The sequence below is a fragment of the Habropoda laboriosa genome, unplaced genomic scaffold (assembly GCF_001263275.1).
Source record: "Habropoda laboriosa isolate 0110345459 unplaced genomic scaffold, ASM126327v1 scaffold40, whole genome shotgun sequence".
Taxonomy (NCBI): domain Eukaryota; kingdom Metazoa; phylum Arthropoda; class Insecta; order Hymenoptera; family Apidae; genus Habropoda; species Habropoda laboriosa.
The window spans coordinates 3594455-3601251 of NW_017100231.1; the positions used below are offsets into that span (position 1 = coordinate 3594455).

Consider the following 6797-nt stretch of genomic DNA (forward strand, 5'->3'; position numbering starts at 1 on the left):
TTCGTGGGAGTTGCGGAGGTCGCGGAGCTGAATTCGCGAATGAGGGGAGAGAAGAATATTTTGATCGCGAATGCTACAATTTTCCATTTTCCAATTTAGAATTTTTCACTTTCCAAACCTCTTGAAACCCTAAAAATTTTTAAATCGAAGAAATTACGATCCTCCAAATTTCTAAATTTTCGAATCCTCAGATTTTGCAGCAACTAGAAAATCCTTGGGTCCTCTGGCAATTTAATTCCTCGGATCTCCAATATTCGTGATTTAAGGATTTCGATAAAGTTTCACTCGCAAGTACAACAGATGCGATAATTAATAAATCGTGCAAGACACGGGATTTACCGAAGATCTATAGGGTTGTAGATGTTGCAAGAGGCTGGTTGAAACCACGAGCAATCGAACAGCAATAATTTCGTAATTTATCTTCGAACAGAAGTCTGAACACGAAGGTGATCGCATTCCTCATTCAGATTAATCGACGCCGACTGTGAAATTACTGTACACCAACGAAGGTGGAGAGTATGCTCGATCGAATCGCTTCTCTCTGTAACACGCTCGAGATCACTGCAAATCTTTGCCACTGGCTCTCGTGGCTGCTGAAACTCTCTCGGCTCTTGTCGGTTAAACAAGCGAATGAGTTTGTTAAATTCGCTCCGACTATATTGATCGAAAGCCTCACTTCGCCAATGAGCTCGAAGCTTTCCTCAGGTTTGTGATTATCGAAACGGTAGGTATCGAATACTTTCGATTACCATCGTTTCCTATGGTCAAACACTACCGGGGCTTCGTATTTGAAGCGTTTTTTGAAAAAGTTAGATCACAGTTGTAGATGAAAGTCATCCTCGAGTGCATCGTAAATATGCAGCTCTCTCTGATTCGTCTTTTCATGCTTCCAAGTACTTTATCGATGCTTTTGATAGTTTGGTGAGCTCGTTGTGCTGATTATGTTTAAATAGGTATTGGAATCGGTTGGATTCTGCAATATTCTGCTTGGTGAGAATATTGAAAGAAATTATTTTCAGGGATGAGTTTGCCAGCGAAAAATTTAATATTGAAAGTCGATAATTCGAAGTAGTCTTCATTTAGAAGAAAGCACTTCCGATCTACATTCACGTTTAAAAAAAATTAGAGAATTAGAAAAATTTTTAATTTCATACTTTTAATTCTGAATTTTCACAAAATTAAGAAGTTTGAAAATTCCATAATTGCGAGGATCTTTACGATTTATTAACTACTGCATCTGTTAGAGAACTTGAAGATTCGAAAATTCAGGAATTTTCAGGATCCTAATTTCTGAAACCGAAGGATTTTCACGATTCCAAGAGGCTGAGGATCTTTACGATTTATTAATTATTGCATCTCTTACTTGCAAGTGGTACTTTACCCAAATCCTTCAATCGCGAACCTTGTAGACCTAAGAAATGAAATTACCAGAGGATCCTCAGAATTCTGAGCTCCTGAAGAATTAGAGAATCCAAGAATTCTATAGTTATAGAAAACCTGAAGATTCGAGAACTTGAAGACTCGAAAATTCAGGAAATTCGAGGATCCCAATTCCTTAAATCCTAAAACTCCAAGAGCCTGAGGATCTCGCGAACTCCAAGACCGGGAGAAGAACTCCGCTAACTCGAGAACCCCAAGATCTCGTAGACCCTGAGAACCCGAGGACTCCGCGGACCTCAAGAACCCAAGTATCCAAAGATTTCGAGAACCTGCGTGGACTTTAAGAACCTGAGAACTCTCATAACCTCGAGAACCTTCGAAACCTGAGAGGACTCGGTAGCCAAAGGACTTAACCTACCATCGCCACCTTTAAAATCTTCCAACCTAATATTCCACTCTACAGCCAGAAAAACCGCAGAATACTTGGAAGCGTTATAACCAACCTCACGAACAATGTCCCAATCGATCCTGAATGACTATCCCCCCCCGTTCTTTCTCCTCCAGTTTCTCCTCGAATAAAATATTCCATTCACGAGTCGCTCGGTTTACATAGCCTCGGCACGATTAAGGATTCCACGAAATAGCGAACTCCAGAAGAACAACTCCGCGTCTCGTTTACTCGGCCAAAACCAGACCTCTGCAACTAAATCGATCACTGCCTCGTCCTGCTCCTACTAACCTTCTAAATAGAGCAACTGGCAAAAAGTTAATCCTTGTTGTTTCACCGTGGACCAGAAATTGCTCGGAGAATTCGCAGAAAAAGCGTCGCAGGGTACAAAACACTGTGAATTTCACAAGAAGGACCAAAAAGGCTGGCCGAAAGTTGGACCAGATAACTAGGCAAAGACACTTCTCTATCTGAACACGTTCAATTCTAATTTAATCGATTATTATTGAGGCCATCGATAGAGAAAAGGCTTATGAGCTTCTCTTTTGGATTTTGAAATCGATTTTCTTGAGATAGCATTTTGGCCTATGTCCCCTTTTTCCCATCAAACGCCTCAATTATGTATCCACTATGTCATCCCAACTGTTTTCAATTACCACAAACGCAACAAGGAACCACAGGTTCGCACATGGTCGAGTAGATCACACAGCGCAGGCATGTCGGTGATAAAAATAAATCCGCGGGAGAAAGAATCAGAAGAAAAACAGGTCCGCGGTTAAATAAAAAGCCCGTTAATTCCCGCGCTGTCAGCCGCTTTAAAGCTAGCCACAATCCATTGAAAGCCATTGGAACCGGGTCAGTTCTGCTAACTAAAACGGTTTCATCGATAACTATACTGGAGGCTGGCAGGCGTACCGGAGGTGGGATATTTAACACGTACGAACTCATCTAGCAACCGGCACATGTGCACATCCTATACTATACATGTACGTACACACATGTACACACGTGTATGTATATATACAGGGGCGAATGCCGCGCAGAAACGTCGTCCCGCTCGACCATTGATATATTTCGACGTTTACGACTTGAAGTAACTTTGCCTAATATATGGCTGGACTTGGATTGTAAATTTCCTCACTTCCGAATATGTACCCCGTTCCAAACCATCCAGCCTCCCCATTCTCTATAACCCCGCCACTCTACCGTGTATTTACTCGAGCGCCCCTAAACTGCCATTCGACCGAGCCAGGCAGAGGAAAGTCCTACAGGGGGAGAGAGGGGCAACGATCGTTCGATCCCCTTTCATGCAAGGCATACTCTCCCCCTCGGGCTCATTCATTCCCGAATTTACCACCGCCAAATATTTTCCAACGTCCCTGGACTACCTGACAGCCAAACCGCGCTTCCGTAGGGATAGAGATAAGGCATCGTCGGAGAAGAGAATTGTGGCTTGCGCGGGAAATCAACGGAGAAATGGAACTGGAGGTATTTGTGAAGCTTGGTGGGCTGTATGGACGATGTGTAACGGAGTACAGTTTGTAGTCTATCGTTGGTGAAAGAATTGGCTCGCAACTTTCAGGGATTTAGATTTAGTTGTCAATAATTTACAGACGCACGGATGCGATGAATACTTTATTTGGGTAATTTGTAAGTTCTTGTTGGTGGTGTTATTCTTCGTTAAAAAAGGAATCGAAAAGTCCTCTGTCATTTTTCAATCTGACGCTTCGTTTTTGACATACGAGCGTTTGAAGTTTTGAGATAATGGCGCGTGGCGCTAGTAGTCAGCCCCAGAAACTTCCAGCGCTTGAATCTCGTAAACGGAGCTTCGAATTGAAAAATGGCAAAGGACTTTTCGATTCGTTTTTCCACGTAGAATTAATCAGTTTTTCTGTGATTATGAGATACCTCGGTGAAAAAAATTGTACAATACCTGTAATGCTGGATACTAAAGACAAATAGTATTTTATACTACTTGGTATCGGAAGCACTAAATTTTTCGTGCAAATTACTCTAAAACGTCAATTCATTCACGCACATTACTTTGGATGATCGAGACACCTGCTCGGTCGCGAGCCAAAGGCGCTTCTCGCGAGATCGACAGACCATCCCCGGTCCCAATTACGATAGAACTCATTAGAGAAATTATCTACGAAGAGAAAGGGAACGAAGGGACGTTCGGCAAAGTACTTCTGCCGGAGTTGGCGACTGTTATAATTTTAAAGACGTTCCCCGCGCCAAGAAGAAAGCTGGCCCGGCCGTAATTTATGACGAAAGCCTCTCTAAGTAATTAACAGTTGGTCGGAAGAAGGGGAGAGAAGGGGGAGGAGTTTACCTTTATCTCCTTTTTTCCCCTTCCTTCCGCGCGAGTTCAGCGTTCGAGCGAATTGTTTCGACTCGGTTCTGCGACAGACTCTCCGTGCTGGTAATTCCACGGGACTTCTCGTCGTTGAACCTGCCGGAAAATCCTTTGGAGCGAGACAATAGCGCGAAGAGAGAAAAGACCGGGGAATTTGATAGAGGTTGAGAAACACGGGAAAGTGAACTTTCTTTCCTCTTCGTTTGTAATTTTACCGTTTTCCCCTCGCATGTTGACCGTTTTTTATGCACTTTCGGTTAACTCTCAAGTACGAATAAATTTAACTATTGTTATGCATTTAGTAGAATCTCCTTCTTTGTTGCTCATATTTTACAATTTCAGTGCAATTATTTATTATTATTTTTGGTCAAATTTCTGGTTTTGCAGGTTAATTATATACCCCGATATTTATCCTTTTTATTATTAAGTCTGTTTGTAATTTCATCTTATTAGAATGCACTGTTTCTTTCCTTTTCAATTTCTGACGAATACATGCTATAGGCGGGCGTCGTAGTGGGGGTAAAATCGCAGCGTGGTGGGAGGGAACGACCTCGAGCAGCCTAATCTTCGACTCCGCCTATAAAAATCGACATTCCTGCGTTCGCAAACCCGATAGACAAACCTCCTTTAATTTTTCAGAATCTCACCGTACGATCGTTCGAATTACTGTTTCCTTTTAATTACTTAGAATTCTCGGTTAACGCTTCGGAATAAGAACGCACGAAATGAAATCTAATAATTTATACGATATCCTCTGCACACTCCACCTCGAGTACTACGAAAACATGGCAAGTACGGTTCAATTCAGAATAACTTCAAAAGCGTTTCGTGCACGGCTCGCGTTCCCTAGAACGTTTCTTGGCCACTCGGTTGCGAGGCCAGATACACCGAACACAGGTAACAAACGAACTCGAAACAAACGCGGCTCACTCAAAGCGAAATAAAACAGTAATATTACTCGTGATCCTCGTGATAAATAAATACCACAGAGTCGATGATAAAAGAAAAAGGAATGAGAAAAAGAGAGAGAGGGAGAGAGAGAGGAAAAAAGAGAAAGTTGCTATGCGTAAAATGCGGCGACCGGCTGCAAACTCAATTACCGGCGCCGAAATTAAATTTTGCCGGCGCTTTGTAAGGTTCACGCGAAAAAAAAAGAGCGAGAGAGAGAGAGAAGGAAAGAGGAAAAGCCTCGTTGAAATTCGCGCTCCTTTCACAGAACCGACGAGAGCGACGCGAAATCGCTTTAAAAAAATTGCGAAATTCGCGTAATCTTCGAGACCGAAGTAGCATGGATACTTCGAACGATCGTTTAATTTTAGGGTACTAGATGTTCTAAGGAAATAAAGGGTGGACGAATCCAGGTTAGAATTGTGGTTTGTTTCAAGAAAAATTCAGAGGTGATATGAAAGTGAAGTATAGTCGGTGGAAGCAATATAGTGCGGCTGTAAAATTGGTCAAACTTCAAAGTACACCTACTTTAAACGCCTAAACGATAGTTCGCGGAACATGAGGAGCTCGAGCCTTGTTCAGGACCAAATTTGAAAAATTCAAATTTCAAATTCAATAACAAATTCGTCACCTATTTACTAATCTAGACATAACTTTAATGACAAATTGTAAGCATAAATTTCAAGTATCAATTCACAAATTATTTAGGCACAGTCAAGCAAAGGAAATTTCAAAGTATATTTCACGGATGAGAATATTCTGTAACTTCTAAACTAATGATTTTTACACCCAAGTTTATTAGAACTTTTTTGTTTCTTTTGACGAGTACTATACGCTCCTAAAATTTGAGCACAAATTTTTTCCACACCCTAACATTGCTTCGATCAACTATACATAAGGATACTCGCTGAAGTCTTTAAGATAATCCCAAGCAAATGTTCTACTATTTTATGTATTATTGGGCACTGTTTCTCTCGGTGAATATATTTTCTCCATTTTCCAAGGAAATCTGCTGTCATTTGTCACGATGAAAATTCTTTGAAAAGAAACCTCGTTGAATTTATCAATGAATCAACTGAGTCGAGTTGAAGCTTCGGCGAGTGGAACAGAAAAGAAAGCAACAAAAAATAGAAACGAGGATTGTCTGTATTTAAACCTCCTTAGCTAAGTGATAAGATGAATTACGGGATGAACTGGCGCCGACAACCGGGCTCGTTTCATTCATCTGGAAGAAGTCTGGCGCTCGTCTCTGTTTCTCGTTTATCGTTCTCGGGGTGGCGTTTAAGAGGAGGCCAGAGAGGATACGTTTTTCTCGGTGGCGCGTGTATTGTCACTTCACGTTAAGTCAGCTTTTCTCGTGTTCGGGACACACGAATTTCACGTGGTGGTTTTCAATTCGACAGGATATTGCACGCTTGTCGTTTCTCTGTCCAATAATTTCCTGGCGAGTCGACTCGTTCTTGTAAACTTATTTAGTTTTTCTGGGCTGATTCTAGCGTGACTTTTTCACGAGATAGTTTTAAGGTAGAATCGAGAGAGTGCCTGTGAAATGTGTGGGTAATAGTGTGAAAGACATGGATTTTGTATTGTGCGACTGAAAATTAGGGCTGCGTTGAAGTTAATGGAAGATTAATATATAATCTTATTTTTTATTAATTTATT

General features: G+C 41.4%; 1 protein-coding gene across 1 annotated transcript in view; it reads right to left on the reverse strand.

Annotated features, from left to right (window-relative positions):
• Positions 1-6797, reverse strand: part of LOC108571475 (neurobeachin) — a 664931-nt gene that overhangs the window by 363425 nt on the left and 294709 nt on the right. The window lies entirely within an intron of this gene.